This window comes from Lathyrus oleraceus, chromosome 7, assembly GCF_024323335.1.
Source record: "Lathyrus oleraceus cultivar Zhongwan6 chromosome 7, CAAS_Psat_ZW6_1.0, whole genome shotgun sequence".
Classification (NCBI taxonomy): Eukaryota; Viridiplantae; Streptophyta; class Magnoliopsida; order Fabales; family Fabaceae; genus Lathyrus; species Lathyrus oleraceus.
This window is the reverse complement of record NC_066585.1, coordinates 517,107,856-517,127,959: the sequence shown is the minus strand read 5'-3', so window position 1 is coordinate 517,127,959 and position 20,104 is coordinate 517,107,856. Positions and strand designations below refer to the sequence as shown.

Sequence of the window (20,104 nt, the reverse complement as noted above, 5' to 3'; positions counted from 1 at the left end):
CTACTCCTGACCTGGAAGAGGAGACATCTGTGTGTGCTAAGTTGACAAGGGTAGGGTCAACTGTGTGTGTGCTCAAGAAGGTCACCTTTAGAAGTCTGATCTCTAGAAGTTGAGCTGGTTGAGATGTGACATTGTGCAATCTCCTGCTGTTTGGCATATTCCTGTGGATTGATCAGGGTTGGATAGCTGTTCCCTGAAGTACTAAGTTGTGTTGGAAGACAAGTCCCTTGGATGTTAGTAGTCAATAATGGGATAACCTGATTGCTATACCATTTAAGAGGATTGGAACCATGAATCTTGTTATTCAAACACCACATTTCAGAAGTGGCAGTTCTTTCGAGGAGTGAGAATATGAAGATTCAGAGGTTAGTTGAGGTAGTATGCTCTAGCAATGCATATTTACCATTGACTGGTGTTGTTTTGTATCACTAGTACTTATGGTCAGCTGGAGTCTGATTGGTGTGATTGGAGTATGTATAGGTATAACTCATAGAGTTAGTTGCCACTGGTAGGGATGGTGTATGTCAGGTTGAGACATTTATATACAATGCATGGTTATTGGTGTGGAGTTTCCATGATTTTTAAGTTGAGGGGGAGTTTTGGTTAACCTCCTCAAGTCTGGTCAGCCTAGGGTCTGGTTGGCTGTTGACCTGTGTCACATGGGTTCTGGTGGTTGTGTGACACATTTGCAAGGAAGAATTCATCTCTCTCATTCCTAAGGGTGAATTTAATCTGGGAAGACTTTCAAAATTGTCGAGGTGCTTGCAAGCAGAAGATGTTGACACAAGAAGAGTACTTTCAAAGTAGTCTTATGGTGGAAGTATCTGAAAGGATAATTGGGAAAGGATTTAAGATCAATGTCTACTTGTGCCAAGTACAAGTATTTAATTGATTATCCTTGGAGCTCAAGATATCTGATGCTCTTAAAGATGTTGGAACATCTCTTCTTCAAGACCCTGTGCAGAATCACAGGAAGGATAGTACATTGGCTCATGATCTATCTCTTTGGTGGCAGCAAAAGCATATGATCTCTGAAAAGGTTTCCTGGCAAGAAACATGTTCAGCCTTGGTATGTACAAGAAGAAGAAGACATCATAGTCTTGATGGTGGTTACTTGGATCAGCTTATTCCTGATCTAGGTAAGGAAGTGCATTGGCTAATGCACACTATGAAGTTAAGAACAAGTGGCAGCTTTCTTAACATCATGGAAACAGCCTTGCTTTAGGAAGAGGAATCCTTGGCATAGCTGAAGGGATAGTTTCTAACTGATCCTTCTGAAGAGTCATACATCAAAATGTCTGATGTCTTTGGAGAAGAAGCAGGGATTCATCAAGATGTGAACTTGGATGACTTAACTGCAAACCTGCAGGATGAAGGTTGTTTACTCAAACTTGGTTCCACAATCAAGTCTATGAGAACATTGAACTCTTGTTCTGTGAAGGGAGGAAGTTCTTTCAAGTGGTAGAAGAAGGAGCTGAATTCAACAGCTAGATGTCTAAACACAATGTTGTGACATTTGGTTTAACATCAGATTCTTAGTTGGTGAAGTGGCACATCAACTTAAGATAGAAGGGTCTACAAAGTTGTAGATTGGGTACTTCAAAAGGATCGTTCTCATTGCAGTTCTTCAGAGTTGCTGGTTGGAGAAGATGTTACATGTTCATGACTAAGAGACCCTAAGCCTTGGTTAACATGTAACTTGAAGTTCAAATCTCACTTCGAAGGTCAGAATATCTTTGGTAGAAGTCTGATAAACTTGGGGAGGTTAAAAAGCAGCATTTGACCTTTTCATATGAGGATTCATGAAGGAGGTAATCAACCAGTGGCATTTGGTCTATCTCAGAAGTGAGTTCGAAGAATCAAGATAATCCACATATGGCAGCTGATTATTCTTGAGGAAAGTCTGAGACAAATTGCTTTTGGGCAGAAAAGTAGTAAGTTGAAGACAAAAGGAAGTGTTTTCTATTCATCTCTTGGAGCTTGTGGTAGAAGTTCTAAGCCATCTATGGAAGATTATCTCTTGTAATGGGATGAAAAAGTATATGTCCCAAGGTATGTCTGGGTTCTTCTTGATCAACCCGGTGACTCAGTGATATCTGAAGACTATCAGATGGTGTGCCTTGTCTTGTTATGAAGGATGTCCCAGCTGATGTTAGAACAGCTTGTGAAGTGGTCTTCTGTTCTGGATAGAAGAGAGATTGACACAGAGTGTGAATGTGTTCAGCTAAGAGGGTTGAACAGAGGGTGTGCTCTTGAAGACATGAAGATGCGTCTTATGTTTTCCATTCATCAAGTGGTCTAGACTCTCTTTGAATCAGGAAGTATGTGAAGGTCCAACTTTGGGATGTTGGATATGTCCATGTGTGATCTCCAAGTTTCAAGAGGAGAGTGGATTGTTCATGACAGAGGGGAGTTCTGTCCTTGCACTGCAAGTAATCATCAAGCTTGTGGTCTATGTGTTCTCAGATAACAAGGTTTGGAAACCTATTAGCTAGTGGGATGATGTGTTCTCAGATAACAAGGTGTGGTAACAAGGTGTGTCAAGGCTGAGTGAGCAGAAGAATGTCTGACCGGATGACATGACATTGCCTTGGACAATATTTTTATTTCCTTCTGAAACTTACAGTCATAAGGAAATATGGAAGCAGATGTCAGTAGGACATTCTGGCTGGTACAGGTGCTGGAGTTACAACAGCTGTTATTTGATGAATGCACAGATTTAGGGGGAGAAGAAGTACCCTTGTGCATTGTACATTTGTGTGTCTTACTAGTTGCATCCATAACTAGTAATTGTTTTTGCTCCTGCTGCTGATAGTTTGCCTTGTTAACAAAAAGGACATAGTATTCACAAGATGTCATATGTGATGTCTTAACATAAGATATCTTATGTGCCTGCTGGAGTTCAAGAAAGTGTTCATGCAGGAGTGGATCAAGATGTCAGACTCAAAGTCTTGGAATCTGATATGGCTGTACCTACTGTAAAGCAAAAGTGGGTGATTACCTGATCTAAGCTGTGAAGCAAGATCAAGTGGGTACTAACTTGGTTGAAACTGTGAAGTAAAACCAAGTCTGTAAGTCTGTCATTTTTTTGTTTATGTTGTTGACTTTGGCAACATTTTTGACAAAAAGGGGGAGTAACAGGTGACACCCCTGACAAACAGAGTGGGTCTCTACAACAGACTCTCATGACAGATTCCCTCCCCTGCAGCTGATGTGTGTTGAAGTTTTGTATTTAACTTTTGCTCCTCTGTATGTGTGCTGCTCTGTGAAGTTTTTATTTAACTTCCATGTGTGTGAGTGTGCTGCCACTCTGAGTGTATTAGCGAGGTTTATTTCCTGCTAGATGTGTGATTCCGCTGCTATGAACTCTGTTATGGGGATCAAAGTTTTTTAGCCAAAAATTTGCTAAAGGGGGAGTTTGTAGGTGTTTAATTGGCTGCATTGTATGGTAAAACACTAGCTGGATTCTAATGTCTTGACTGATGTTATGACATGGTGTGAAGGTGTGACTGCATTGTAGGTTAGAATATCTAACTGTACTCTGATGTCTTGACTGATGTCATGACACACTTGAGTAGTTTACTGCAGGATTAGCTAATACAGGATTTGTTGAATGTCAAATTGGATGTGGTGACATTCATCCCTGTCAGCAAATACTGAGGTATAGAACAGTTGGTGTTCTGTTAGAACTCAGTGTTTATTTCCAGTCTGGTTATCAAGGAAATACCAGACCTGGCATAAGGCCTACTGTCTGAATGTCAAACTGGATGTTATGACATTCATCATTGACAGCATATACTGAACAATAAACAGAGTGGAGTTCTGCTACACTTCAGTATGTTTCTGAGTCTGTTCTTCAAGAGGAAAACAGAACTGACTTAAGGCTAAATGTGTAAATGTCAAATTGGATGCCTTGACATTTATTATTGTAAGCTGCTACTGTAGAATGGACAGGTTGGTGCTGTACAGTTCAGCAAATTATGTACAGTCTGTTTTCAGGAAAAACAGACTTAGCATATGGTCCTTGATGTCAAGCTGAATGTTGTGACATTCATTCCTGACAGCATATGCTATATTGTAGGTTGTTTAGTTTTTCTGTTTCAGCATTTTTCTCAGGCTAAAATCCAGGAAACCAACAACCAAGCTACAATTAAGGAACCTAACAAATAGCCTATTTGTTAGCACACTAATATCTGGAAATTAGTTAGAATCCTATGTGGCATTATTTGTGGAGGTCTTGGAATATATATAGGCTCAAAATAAGGAGATATCTATGGAAAGATTTTAGGATTGAAGACCTTGTTTGTAGCAGAAAGTTTCTGCTGACTTTGTAACAGCAAAGAACAAGTTGCTGCGATTTTCTGAAGGCCCAAATCCAGTTGGGTGATTAGGTTATAAATAGCACTTTGTAACCTAGTATTTGTAAGCCTCTTAGAATGAATTTTTAGGGGTGTGTGTAAGGTAAACCTCCCAATTTGTGGGAAGGTTACCATGTGTATCTCAGTGGTAAATCCTGAGAGTGTTTGTAACTCAAAGCCTGTAGGCAAGAGTGATTATGTTCTTGAATGAAGCTGTGAAGCAAGTTCAAGGTGTTTGACCATTACATTGTGATTGTAGTGATAGGAATGGAAACTGGAGGTTTCTATCTAGGAGTTCCTAGGTATAGATTGCATTGGGTAGGGATTAAGTGAAGAGTTGTAAACGGGTGAGTTTAGCTTTGAATTAATACTACTGATAGTGGATCTTCTTCCTGGCTTGGTAGCCCCCAGACGTAGGTGATGTTGCACCGAATTGGGTTAACAATTACTTGTGTTGTTTACCTTCTGCATGTTATAAATTTGTCTGTTATAAAATAAGGTAAACATGTAATGCTGTAACAGGTGATGTTCAAATCAATGTTGAGACATCATGCTGATAACTGTGCAGGCTCAACAGAAGCAAGTGCTATGGTTGATCTCTGCTGTGTCTTTGTACCAGATGGACAAAACTGGGTGTTCTTCCGTACTATGGTGATATAGTAGCAGATGTCGTGACATATGTGAATGTGTGCATATCAGTACTGGGTTTTGAATTGTATAACTATCTTGCTGTATTTGTAGCAATGTTAGATCAGATGTCATAACTTGGAGTAGAACATCTGAAATCTGACTACGCCAGAATTTCAGTTTTGAGTAGTGTGTTGCAGAGCCAAGCAGACAAGAGAAAAATTGCACAACAAAGGCATGAAAAAAGAAAAAAAATGAAAAATGTGGGCCTTCTGCCCATAAGCATATGGCCTAGTCCATACGCATATAAGGCTGTTTTTTTTCTCTTTTTGCATGCCCTATGTCCATACGCGTATGAAGCTGCACACATTTTTAAAATTTGAGGGCCTCCGCCCATACACATATGAAAGCCCCCATACGCGTATGGGGAATGTAGAAGGTCATGCCATTTTTTAGAAAGCTAGGCCTCACGCGTATGGCCAGGTGATAGGCGTATGCAACAGTCACCTGGCAGCATGCATGTATGATATGCGACCTAGAATTTCAACTAGTTTTGCCCTCTGCCCATACGCGTATGAGAATTTTCATATGCGTATAACCATGGTAGCACGCGTATGATGCATCTGGGCACTATGTATATTTTTCTAACATTTTCCACCCTGAGCCATATGCTGCACTATTTGCCTTGACAATTTTCTTTGAGATTTTCTTGTTTTTCCTAGTTTCTCTCTAATACATGGTTGATTTGATTTATACTAGATTCCATGGACGCTTCTTCTTCTTTATCTTATGATGCTAACAGGTTTACCTCTGCTGAGAGCCAAGACATGCATTTTTCACTGTTGGACAGGAAGATCATTGAGGAGAGAGCCTTCAACCTTCACCCAAATAAACATCCTGATATCTATGTTGTTATGAAGAAGAATAAATTGACTTATCGGAACAGTCAGATCCAGCCTGTGGCTAAGGGGATGGTGTTGAAATTCTATGTCAATGCTTACAAACCCCCCACGAAGGATGCTCTTGTAGAGCCCGAGTTTATTTCTTGGGTCAGAGGGGGACAAAGCATGTATGACTGGAAGACGGTGAACATGTTGTTGAATATGAAGTTCAGAGAACCTAACTGCGAGTATCTTCTACAGAAGACTGCCTCTAGGACTGGATAGCCTTACCAAGAAATGTTGGATCATTTGGCCGTAGAAGGCAGAGATTGGAAGCTTGCTTCCATTCATATCCCTAGGAAGCTTGTTGTTGTTGATTTGGATGTCGTCTCGAAGGTGTGGACGTATTTCTTGCACCACACTCTAGACATGCTACTGTTATACTTTTATTGTAAGAACTTTGACTTTATATTATCTACTGAACCGACGTGTTGTGGATGTCCTCCATATCATTTATACTGACATGGATGAGATAACCTAGAGTGTGACTAAGAAGTATCTAGGATATGCTACTATTATACTTTTATTGTGCAGGAAAGCAGGGGTACCGAAGTTTACAGATGGCCGTGTTGTGAACCCGACACGACCATTGGATGCTGGGTGGATTGTAGAGCACCCTATGAGGACAGCCCCGGCTGCGGAGGCACTAAAGATAGAGGAACATCCAGAAGATCCTACTGGACCCAGCAAAACCCAGTCCCAGTATGTGTTTGAGGGGGTTTCTCTTGCTTATGAGGACTCTTAGGGACACAGAGACGAATGTCCATGTTTTGATTTATGCAGGATTTTTATGCACATACTGGACTTCTAGGTCGCTATTTCACCCATTATGTTGATACATGGGGAGCTGCTCAATGCTTTAGAGATCAATTTTCAGGCGATCCTCGAGCACCATTGTGTGGACGCTATCAGTATCCTGGGATGGATACATTTATCTAGTTTGGAGGACCAGTCCAGCAGCAGCACCACCACCACCAGTCTCCCTTCTCTCATCCCACCCCTCAGTAGCACCAAAGTCCCTTCAGGAGTCCATAGCAGAGAGGCCAGCCGTGATAGATGTCTCTATCTCCGCCTTTATGCATAATGGCGACCAAAATTCCATGATCAGCTATGACACTCAGATGATGGACAAAGACAGGGGCACAAAGGAGGATTAGTTTTATTTTTATTTTTATTTTTAGCTTTTTTTTGATAAGTTTGATGTAATTTTATTTTTAGTTATTTTTATGTACTTCCCAAAACTTTTAGTTAATAATATTGCAATTATTTCCAGTAAATTCATTTTTATGTTTATGTTATTTAAGTGATGATGACTAGCATGAGTGGCTGACTCTGAGCACCTAGATAAAGTTTGTATGCCCTATTCATGACCATACCCACCAATCATAATATCTCTGAAATAATGTGATGTGGTTTTTTGGAAGTTCTACTGGAAGGGGTGCATGGTCATTTGGAAAGCTTCTAAAGTTGCATCACACGAGAGACACTATGGACATTGTTAGCTCTTACAAACCCGGTGAGAACAGATAAAGCCAAACATAATTTTCATCATACTAGAGAGCATTCAAATATGTTTTTATCATCTAGAACTTGTGTTTTCTCTTTTCTGATATCCTTTGCATGCTTACTCATACTCATACACATTGTTTATTTAAAGCCCTGATCCTTTCTAGCCATCCCATATATTAACGTATCCTTTATTAACCTAATTTGAGCCTATATCCCCATTGTTTATTATTATTTAACCATATCATGAGCTCATGGCTCAAACACTTCCCTACCCTGTTCAGAGTTTTGTCTTGTGTTTTTGAATACATGTTTAATTCTAAGTTTGGGCTTGCTGCTGAAATAACAACATTTAAAATTGGGGTAGTTGTGTAACAGTACTAAAGGTGAGTGTACCAGGAAAGAAAAAAAAGGAGCTAAAAAGAGCTTAAATGAAAATATAAAAAAATAACAATAATACACAAGAGCATTCACCAAAAGAACAACAATGTTTAAAGAGATTCCTGTAGTGATACTTTGAAATGATCATAGTGAAAAAAATGATTGCCATACTCTGAACCATTAGCCGACTTATCCATATATTATCCCAACATATCCCTATCTCCATTTTAACCTTGAAAGACCACTAAACGATATGTGTAATGTGTATCTAGTAATTAAAAGAGAGTTTATGCAAGCCTATGGTATGGTAATGCGTACCATGAATTTTCAGAGTATATGCAATAACACCTAAGATAAATGGTGAGAATGTGAATATGGTTGATAGGAGAAACAATGTTATTAAGTGTTGGTGTGACAGACCATTCGATCTTGATGATCAGGCCGAACTAAAGGTAGGAATGAAAGAGAACCATGGAAGATCTCAGAGGTATGTGTTTACAGTTGTATTTTTTTGATGATTGGTGACATGGTGTTTTTATGCTAAAATTTTCTTGAGGGAAAACAACAAGCTAAGTTTGGGGTTGTGATATGTCACCATTTGTGTTAGTTTTGATGTCATTTGAATACCAAAAGCAAGTGAATTGATGTGAGTTTAGGCAGTAGTTTGAGCTTATTTTAGTGTATTTTTATGGAAACTTGATCTGCCAAGGTTCTAGTAATTATGAGCTATTTTACGCGCTTGAGGTAGTGTTTCATGTGTTTATAGGGCTTACGAGTAAACAGGAGATGGATCAAAGAAGAAACTAGATGACAACGCATGAGTAGGAGAAAAATGCACATTTCCTGCCCATACGCGTATGAGGTATCTCATACGCGTATGGCCACTCAATATCACCTCCCAGCATACGTGTAATAGCAGGAGGGAGGTGAAATTCAAGTCTCTACCCATACGCGTATGGGACGACCCATATGCGTATGAGGACAGGCAACCAAGCCCCCTTTACGCAGCCAAAAGCCATACGTTATGGCTCCAACTGGGCCATACACCCTACCATGGGCCATACGCGTATGAGCCGATGTAAAAGGTTTCCATACGCGTATAGGTGGAGGCCATAAGCGTATGGCACGAACCAGATATGAAAAAGCCCAGAATTTGTCTATTTAGCCGAGAAACACGAATTTCCAAGGGTTGGACGATTTTTGAGTACATGGTACACTTTTTGAAGGCTAGAGCACTGAAGAATTCATGGTGGATCAAGATTTTCATGAAATTTTGTGATTGAAGATCTCTTTTCTTCCATTAATTTTTAATGTCTAAACTTTCTGTCATGTTTTTCGTTATTGTTATGAGTAGCTAAACCCCCAATGCTAATCGGTATCCCTGATTCAAATTTATGATACAATTCTAAATTTCTTCCTTGTAATGACTTTGATTTTGTGATATTTGATTTATTTAAAATTTGTGCTTAATGTTTTCTCTTTCAGAAAAATAAAGTTTGATTTGTGATTAATATTTAGGCTGAACCACCATTGTTAATGCTTAATTATGAATAATTCATAGTAGACATCACCTAGGCCTAGGGATACCCTGTGGACACTAGAATATTCTTGATAAAAATAATTCTTAATTTCATTTGTGATTCACTATTGAAATAGGGATTAATTTGAATGATTAAAGGTTTTATCTCTAAGGACTTAAGAGTAAACACCCTTAAGTTCCGGTATTCAATATTACGAATTAAGTTGTTGCAAGGGTTAGATTAAAATTGTTAAGGAATCATATCATACACCTTCCCTAGTGTGTATACTATTATTGCTTTCATCCGTTCAACTACTTTGTTTACTCTTATTTGTCAGTTTATTTTTCTTTACCAAAAACACAAATTCAAAACCCCTAAGTCTTTTTTTAACTAAATTAAAACACGAACTCCGTATCGTCAAGCAGTCATTGAGATTGATACTTGGGATTTCCCATTATTACTACATTAATAGATTAGTACAGTTGCTAATTTACCGATCATGTGAATGGAATGAATGGTTTCAGAAGGGGGGTTTTCTAGTTGATTTGGTTGAGAGTCTGTGGGGATTATTTCAGTAACTGGTGGTTGTGTTGATTCAGATGGTTGTTCATTGATTATAGTAGGGGGTTGTTTAGATGTATTTTTAGTTTGGTTTATAATTTGAGAGATAAGTGTTTGTGGTATTTGCAGTGGTTCAATTACAGGAGTTTCTGATGGTCTAGGTACATAAGTAGTGGTTGTTTAAGATATAGTGAGTCTTTTTGTCTGGGGTTGGATATGGTTCCATAAGGATTTGAAGAAGATGGTGTTGAAGTGGGTTGAAGAAGACTAGATGAAGTAGAAATGATAGAATGAGTAGAAGTAAAAGAAGTTTACAATAAGGGAGACTTACCATGAGGTTTGTTCTAAGGAGTAGACACTTCAGCTGGCCTATCACTCCCAGAACCAACAACTTCTACTTCTGGTCTCATAATATTTTTCAAGATGTCAGAGGTTTTCGTCGTCTTTATTGGGGGCTTGGCTGTTCCATAAGGTCCATCACCTGTTGACTTGGACTTCCTCTTTCTCTTGAGAGAGAGTAGATGTCAGGAGATGTTTCTGGAAGTTCATCGAAGGAGTAAGCTACTAGAGTTACACCTGTTTGCAAATAGTCAGCAATGTAGGACTCCAGAAATTCTCGAGGATCTTCCTTGGTGAAGAGAGGATAATCCTTAATAGGAATCCTTCTGGAAGCAATAGTCTTCCTATCCAGAATCTCTGAAGGGTCAATGACAACAATGATCAATGACTTGTTTTTCAAATTCCTTCCATTGAAGGTATTTCCATTGTCAAACTCAACTTCTTTTGTCAAACCCACCTCTAGCAGGGTTTGAACCAACTTACTTTCAAAGAGAATATCTTAAATAAGTCTTCCCATAGGTATCCACTTTCTGGGCTTTGAAGTTCAATTTCTAGTTTCCTTGACCAGCTCCCTCGGATACTTGAGTATTATAGAAGGTAGATTCATATTGATTCCAGATGAGATATAGTACAACATATACTTCAGATCTGCGTTGATGTAGTCAGAAGAGTTTGTAGAGGGTCTGTGTTGTACACAACCCAAAAGAATCATGAACCATACTCTGAGATGGCTGTGAAGATTATTGGCATTTCAAGAGTTCTTTCCATCTGGAAAAATCATTCCATCAATCTTATCCATCTTGGCCTTCTTAGCAGGCATGTCAAAACACCTTTTCCCATAACCATCATGATTGAGAAGTTTTGTTATAGACTTCTCCGAAATGTTGATCTTGTTCCCTAACACGAATGAAGTAACTTGGAGTTTTGAAGCTTTAGCAAAAATCCAAAATTTCTTTACAAATTCAGGGTAGGCAGGCCCTTTGAAATGATCAAATAATTCTTACCAACCTTGAGATTTTCCTCTTCTGTAAGTTCACACCCATTTGCCTTTAGGTTTTCAAAATCCATAATTAGTTCGCATAGAACTTCTAATTCGTTAACTAGAGTAGAGAGAGTGAGTTATTGAATTCCTTCCTTAACTTGCTCTTGTTGTTGAGTAGATTGCTATTCTTGAGTAGCTTGAGTAGACTATTATTACTGTTGTTAAACTTGTTGTTGAGAATCAACCATGATGATGAACAAAGGTTTTAGGGTTGCATAGAAAATGGTTTGAAAGAGAAAAAGTCTAGGATATGAGTAGCATAAGTGTGTGAAATGTGAGTGAAATGGGTCTTATAACGGTTTTGCAATCATGAAAAGCACTTGAATAGTGCAACAAATCTGTCAAGGGGGGCGACATATAAAGATTTTACTTATTCCAAAGAAATCACATGACCCAATGCGTCACTCAACCGTTAGAAGGGTTTCAATTTTTAAGATATCTATCTTTAAACTAATCCATAAGCCAAGGTTGATTGGAAAATAATTAATGTAACGACAGTTCAATATCAAGAAGATATAACGTTTAACAAAGAGGTTCTGACTGAATACTTCTAAACCATGAAATATTTCTTACTTCAGAAGACTCAATGTTCAGAGACTAAAAAAATAATAATCTCAGAGTCTCATTTATTATGAGAAATTAAACATTCTAAGATATTAATCTTTTTGATTCTGGACATACATCCATTTTTAAGTTCTTTAGAATAAAAACAAATCTATCTTCAACAAGGGGTTACGTAAAGATATCAGCCCATTGATGGTCAGTATTAATAAATTTAAAATTTAAAATTCCCTTCTGAACATAGTCACATATAAAGTGATGTTTAATCTCAATATGTTTAACTCTAGAATGTAAAATGGGATTCTTATATAAATAAATAGCAGAGGTATTATCACAACGAATATGAATGTTACTCTCATATATCTGAAAATCTTATATCTGACTTTTCATCCAGAGCATCTAAGTGCTACATCCAGAAGCTGCAACATATTCAACTTCTGTTGTTGATAGTGTAATAGTTGATTGTCTCTTGCTGGACCATGAGATCAAGTTGTCTCCCAGAAACTGACATCTTTTAGAAGTGCTTTCTCTTTCAAGTCTATCTCTAGCTTAATCAACATCATAATAACCTACTAGCTTGTACTCTTTTGATTTTCTATAACAAAAGTGATCGTTGTATTCGCAAGTTCACGAATCACGTCAGAGTAATATAAAAGAATATTGATCCCATAGAGACCAAATCATCAATCTATCGATTACTATTGTTACGATGTTTATCTAAGGCGGTACAAATGAGATATTGATGTCGCAAAATAACAGTAAGTAAAGAAAATGATAAATACAGTGCATATAAAGATAGGCTTGAATGTATTTCACGTCAGTTAAACGATGCTTCGATTGTCTAAATAGAACTACTTATGGGGCAATATTTTCTACTCTTGAAAATAATCCATTTAACAGGAACTGTCGCTTTCGCGTATTCAGAACCGAGTTTACCCTTAAATTAAGGCCTTTTATTGTCACTTATAAAAGGTGCGCAGAACGCTAAAGTAGTAAACCTATTTTTAAGAAATAAGACTCGAAAGCTTAACTGAAAAGTGATTTTGATTCGGAAAGTTTTACGTAAGGAGTTTCCTGATTTTAAATCTATCAACGCGTCCGAAAACAGTTTCAAAAATGGTTTTTCCGTAAAGTGATAAAAATTCTTAGTTAACTAAGCCAGGGTGCTTTTGTACTCCTTGAGTAGTTAAAATTAACCAAGTTTGTTTTAGAAAACTCGAATTAAGAATCAAAACAGCCCGTAAAGCATTTCTACAGATGCAATATGTGAAACATCTCTTTAACCGCGATCCTTACATTCTAACCTTTGAAAGATTTAGTCAGACATGGTAATACAAACAAACACAACGATATTGATCATGACGAAAAGTTGTTTAGAATGTAAGGCGTAAAGAACAAGTAAAGCGTGTGAAACAATTAAAACGAGCAATAAAGATAATGGCGAGAAAATTAAATAAAGTAAAGACAATGGAAAGAAATTAAATAAAGTAAGACAATGGCAAGGAATTAAAAAAAGTTAAGCATAACAAGGAATTAAATAAAGTAAAGCATGGCAAGTAAAATAAAAATGCGATTAAATTAGAACCTGCTCCAAACGGAGGCTTTAAATCTGGTATAAGGAAGTAAATAAACCTTTGACTTTGAAAATAAAGACGACAACAAAATCAAAGTGCTCCAACTCAATTACACTAAGGTGCGATAACCCCTCGATGTGAAGGATTACCGCTTTTACAGATGATAATATAGTCTTAGTGTTGTAAACTAAGTTGGATGATTTGGAAATGAACTAGAACGACCTATTTATAGAGGAACTCGGCAACATGCAAAAGACTAGGATGCCCTTCAACTTCTCTTTAGTGGGAATGTGAAATGCAAAGGTGGCGCCCGCCACCCCTCCATGGCGCCCGCCATGTGAGTTAATGGGGAAGTTTATGGGGTCGTGGCAGTTTCCTCCTAGTTGAGGGCTGATGTGTCATGACTTCTCCTATAGCGGCCGCCATGCAGAACGCCATGAGTATAATTTTTGCCGAAAACCCTAATTTTATGGTCTTTTTGCTTCGTTTCTTCTAAAAAGGTCCTGAAAGAGGTAAATACCTTAAAACAACACAAAAGAAAGCATAGCACAAGAAAAATTATAATAAAGACCTAAAAAACATGTGAAATCTGAGTCAAAAACATGGTGTGATTCAGTGTGATCAAATTCTCCCACACTTAAACCTTTGCTTGTCCTCAAGCAAAACTCTTTATAGCTCATGCAAGAAATACAATATCAACCAGAGTTAATTCAAGGGAAAAAGGGCTTATAAGTTCATTCAAGGAATGTATCGATAGGTACTAACGAATCGAACTAAGGATATTGTAGTGACACTTCCCGCAAATGCGGTCATAGGCTTCGTTCCTATACAAATCAATTTATATCACCCCACCATACCTAAGCCTTCTTTTCATCTTCTTCAAGTCCTTTTCATTCAGGTGCAATCACATTAATCCCGTTATCCGTACATACTCATAGTAAGGTGACCGGTTAGTGACTATGATCTTAAGCATGGGGCTCTGGTACATAAGTTGGTGTAACCCCTTTATTTAACCCAATTGTAGTTGTGGGGGATTGGATCGTAATCCACCCTACCAAGTGCAACACCATATACCTCTGAACCAACCAACAATAGGCATATTATTATATATATTTTTATTTTTCTTCTGCATGTTTCGCAAACCTCTCTATTTTGCTGGGTTAATTGACCGTGTGAGAGTCACCTAGCCCAAAATTTTCATACAACTAGAGGACAAAGCAAAAAAAATTATGATCATTCACTTATTTTCATTGATCCCCTACGTAGAGCATGCTTAAGTCGGACCTGACTATAAGGATAAACTACTTAAGGACTTATTGGAACAAAAATTAGGGCCACAACATATGGGGTATCGGGATCGACTCTTATAATCATGAAGCCTACGGTGTCAAGACGATATCGATTTTTAGAAAAAGTTTTCCCAAGTCTTTAACATCCTGTCATAAACCTGTCTTATAGCCTGAATATTCAAAATACATTGTTTTCTTTGCTCACAAATTTTTTGGTAAGGCTAAAGAAATGGGAGAAGTACGGATACACCACACAGATGACTCGTCAAACACATGTTATTTTATTGAAAGAAAAGCAAACAACAAAAACACACAAAACATACTGAAAATAAAGGAAAGCAATAAAAATCTCCTCCCACACTTAAACCGAATATTGTCCCCAATGTTTCGATATGAGATAGGGTAGGCGTAACCTGAAAGAGAGAACTATGGCTGATCACTGGTACCGTCACCGCCCTGGTCAGGATGCCTCGGTCGACTCCTCCTCCTACGAGTACTAAGACCTTCCTGCAGCTGCCTAGAGTGACCTAAGAAAGACCCCTGGTTGGCCTCGATAAGTGCGAAGTGACGCTCAATAGCCTGTCGCTGGCGATGCTGCTCATTAGTGATCACAAACAAGGACTCGGTGATAGTCCGATGTACTTGCTCACTGCGCTGCTGGGAAGCTACCATAAAGCTCCTATTATCAGAAAATTATTGGTTTATGGTATTTAGAATGGCGTCACGCCTTTCTTCCCGAGACAGGTGCTCGCGCCACATCTCCTCAGTGATGTAAAAACCGGGAGCGGTACCTGCAAAATGGTCAGAAGAAGAAGGTGCAGTGTGTGCAGGTGATGCAGTGTGTGTAGGAATATCATGAGCACATGACTGGTTGCGCTAGTCATACTCATCATCGGTTCCTTGCCCATCGTCCATAGGGACATTAGGTGGAAAAGGACCGGTAAAAGGTGGAGCATCGAGATCATATGTCCAGTTCCTTGCATGTCGCACATCTGTACGCTAGGAGCAAGGTAAAACAACACTCAGTATAGCTACACCATGGATCATGAGGTTATAACCGCCCGCTCTCCGCACCTTGCATAATTTCATATCCTTCAAAAATTTCAAGTTAATGGTGCGGTGAGGGAGCAGTTCTAAGGTAGCTAACTCAGCGTTGAGATTAAGTGCTCTAGCAATAGAAGTAATTAATCCACCAAAAGACATGGTTCCTCCTTTTTTCAAAATGGCGGACATATGTGCAAGCATAAAAGGAACATGATTGATCCTTTGATTAGTAAGACAATAATGTAAAAATAGCAACTCGCAAGCATTTACTTTATTAGAATTTTCTCGACCAAAAATAGTACATGACAAAAGATATCGAAAAATACGGATGGCCGGGTTATGAATAGTGGAGGCTAAGATTCCTTCAAAAGAAGTGATAGCCACATTTGATAATCTATTCCAAAAGTTAAATGCTTCGAATGCCCATTCAGCATCTAAGGGTGTCTCACAAATGACACCCTCTCCGTACGGCATTCCTAACAAAACTGCTAAGGCATCGGTAGTGTACTCATATTCAATATTTAAACATTCGAAAACATACGGTACCAACCGTGCTAGTAGTGCCAGGATGAACAGTGTAAATTAGGGAACTCAAAAATTCCCTAGTCAGCCTATCGTAGGTGGGTTCCGTATTTGCAAAAATATCATGTAATCCTAAGTTATCTAGCATATGAAAAATACTAAGGCATGTCCCTAAAGTATACAAGCAGTCCTCATCGACATACCTGGTAGCGAGAATTTCTCGTGTTTGCAACTTCTGCAAAATTTTGCTTTGACGCTCTCCGGGGTTTCCTCCGCGAAGGATGATGTTGTCGAAGTCCATTCCGTCCATTGATGGTGAGTGAAGAGAAAAATGGGTTTTTATGGTGAGAAAGTGAAAATGGAATTTTAGTGGATTTTTGGTGGAGGAAATTTATGGGTGACGTTTAGGAATGATAATGGTTTAGAGTTAGAATGATAAAGTTGGGATTTTTCGTGGACTTCAATGGAGTTGGAATGAGGAAAGAATGAGTTTTGAGAGGTTGAAGAAGGTAAAAATGGTGAAATTAGGGATTTTGTCCCGTTAAATATTCAGATCACATGGCGTCCGCCATGAGGCTTATGGCGCCCGCCATGATGCTGGATTTGGTGTTTGGGCCGACCTTATTTCTTGTTCTTGGGCTCCACTTTTTCCTTATTTTACAAAGGGGATGCACATAGGATTCCATAACATGTTTTTTGGTTAAGCTTGATAAATGAAAAAATTAAATTAAATTAAATAAAAAGGTAAAGTAAAATAAAATAAAAGGAAATAAAAGGAAATAAAAACATAATATATATATATATATATATATATATATATATATATATATATATATATATATATTATATATATATATATATATATATATAATATATATATATATTATATATATATATATATATATATATATATATGAATAGTTAGTAATAAGTCACGGGTCGAGAGATGCTAGGAAAGGAAATGTAAGCATAAAATCAACAAGTAAAGTAAGCATAAATAATAAGTCTAATAATGGGAAATAAGTAAAGCAAACGACATCTCTTGGTCGGTGATATTATCAATGTCCAGGGAATAATGGAGTCTCTGATAACGCGAAAACACATCAGATATTTGCCTTGATTTACACTCAAAGATCATACCATTTTAATTAATATCCCGATTATTCCGCAAGTATTCGAGTTGTTTTTGCAGGTATTTAAATCTCCAAGCATTAATGAGCCAAATGAAGAAAAGGAAGAAAAAGAAGAAGAAACAGATGAGAAAGCACAGGAAAAAGCAGAAAACCAGAAATGCAGAAATTGTTGATGTGACGACCGTCATAAGCTTCATGACGACCGTCACGACCCAGCCTGTGACGACCGTCACAGGCCCATGACGAGCGTCACGCGGCCAGAATTTACGCTTTGAAACAGTCCATCACAGGCACCCAAACGTGCCTAAAATATCTCCAACATCTTGACTCCCCCGGATTCCTCATTCAACCAGTCTTCCTTAAATTTCTCAACCGCCAAGACCTAAAGGAGCAATATATAAAGGACCAAAGTTGGAAAATTTGGGGACGCCTACATCTACACTTACGCTCTACAATTAATTTTTACATCTTTCTAGCTTTTTAGTTATTTTCTTTTTAGAAACTTTGTTTTCGTTGCCTTAGTTCATTTGCCATTCTTTTTTTAGAATTCCCGTTTTCTCCTTTTCCTTTCCGTTTTCCAGTTAGCCATATTAGTAGTTTCCTACATTGGGGAACTACTACACTTTATTTAATTTAGTAGGCAATTGTATTGAAGAAGCAGAATCCTACCGACTTGTGGAGGACTGTTCAAGTACTCGAAGATTCGTCGTACTCTGTTAATCCAATTGCCAGGTTTTTATTAAATTATTATTATTGCCTTGTTATTGTTATAATTATGTCTGCCGCACTATAATCTGTTTATGCTCTGTGTTTGCTTTATTTAACATGTCCGACTAAATTACCAGTATCGGTATATAGCAATTTAATTTGATGGGATTTAATAATAATCGGTGAAAACTCTTTTTCTCAAACAATCTTTTAGGCCTAGGTTTTTAATTTAAATTTAATTAACTTTATCACAAAAGCGTGAGAAGCTATTTAATACGGTTTTGCCACGAGAGTGGGAAATTAACTATGGTGAGAACCAACAATCGCGAGAGCGTGAGGCTCGAGCAGGATAGTAAAAATTAGGCATTGAGTTTAAAAACAGCGAGAGCACTTTAAAAGCAATTAGAACTTATTTATTTTCAAAAAGTAATTTTAACTTCAAATGGGACAGCGAGAGCGTACATTATGACTTAAAGCTATAGGCCGAATCAACAATCACGAGAGTGTGAGATAAAGCTTTTTAAATAAATATTTTCTACTGAGAGATATTTGGCATTTAAACTATTCACTGGTGACTTATCGAATCCTTGACAATTAATGCGTTGCATACTGATTCCTTCCGTCAATTCTTTCTTAAAACTAAATTTCCCTTAGATTTACTATTTTTCCCCCGAACTTCTACTAATCATTCCCTTAGGTAAACATAGTGACGTTAGTAACATTAGTTTGACCATAGGTCCCTGTGGGATCGATATATTTTAAAACTAAAGCGACTGGACTGTACACTTGCAGTCAAGTACCCGATAGACTATATTTTATATATAGTCACGACAAGCATCAAGTTTTTGGCGCCGTTGCCGGGGACCTGTTTTAGTCGAATAGTGCGATTCTTTCGTTGCACGGTATAGACTAAGGTAAAAATAAAAACTAATTTACTCTCCCTTATTTCCCTGATTGTATGCCAAGTACTCGCTCACAAGGCGATAACTTAGCACCACCAGTCACAGAATTAGAGCGTTTCTTATACGTAAGACGCAGAATACACGAATATCAACAAAAGTACGATATTCCCGATATCTTCTCTCCTCCTAAAGCAGAAGAAAAACCAACCATGGCTGAAGAAGGACCATATAACCGTCCTCTTAAACTCTACGCTACCCCTTCCCAACAAGAACCTCACAACAACATTGCTTCCCCCGCTATCAATCGAAACGATTTCGAGCTGAAACCCTCACTATTACCAGCCGTCCAACAACATCAATTTGCGGAAATCCTACGGATGATCCTAATGAACACCTGACCAAGTTTGTGCAGTATGCAGATACTGTAAAGGCAAATGGTGTATCTCAAGATGCGATAAGACTGCGCCTTTTTCCTTTCTCACTAAGAGACAAAGCTTAGGCTTGGTTGCAATCCTTGCCATCCAACTCAGTTACAACATGGGAAGAACTGATGAACGTTTTCTTATCCCGATATTTTCCGCCGAGCAAAACTTCTATGCTGAGAGCTCAAATCAATGGATTTCGACAAAAAGATGTGGAATCTCTCTACGAAGCGTGGGAGAGATACAAGGACATGATGAGGATATGTCCACATCACGGTCTCGAAGACTGGGTGATCATTCACACATTTTACAATGGGCTTCTGTATAACACAAGACTGACAGTAGACGCTGCCGCGGGCGGTGCACTTATGGATAAGCCATACAACGAAGCCTATCAACTCATTGCAAACATGGCCCAGAACCATTGCCGATGGGGAGGTGAAAGAACTCCAGTGGAAAAGTCCCAGACAAAGGGTGAAATGTACGAAATCAGTAGCATTGACCATGTTCATGCAAAGGTAGATGCCCTTGTTCAAAAATTAGACAACTTGACCATACCACCCGCAGCCACCGTGGCTGCTGTAACTCCAACCTATGAGTTATGTGGAAACCCTGGACACACTGCACAAGAATGTCAAATATTAGCAGGAGTCCCAATCGATCAAGTGAATTAC

At 38.3% G+C, this 20,104-nt stretch overlaps 1 non-coding gene across 1 annotated transcript; it reads right to left on the bottom strand.

Moving 5' to 3' along the window:
• Positions 1-19,603: 19,603 nt before the first annotated feature.
• LOC127109782 (small nucleolar RNA R71) lies at positions 19,604-19,710 on the bottom strand. The gene has a single exon (XR_007797034.1). It is a non-coding gene; the product is annotated as a small nucleolar RNA R71 (small nucleolar RNA).
• Positions 19,711-20,104: the final 394 nt, after the last annotated feature.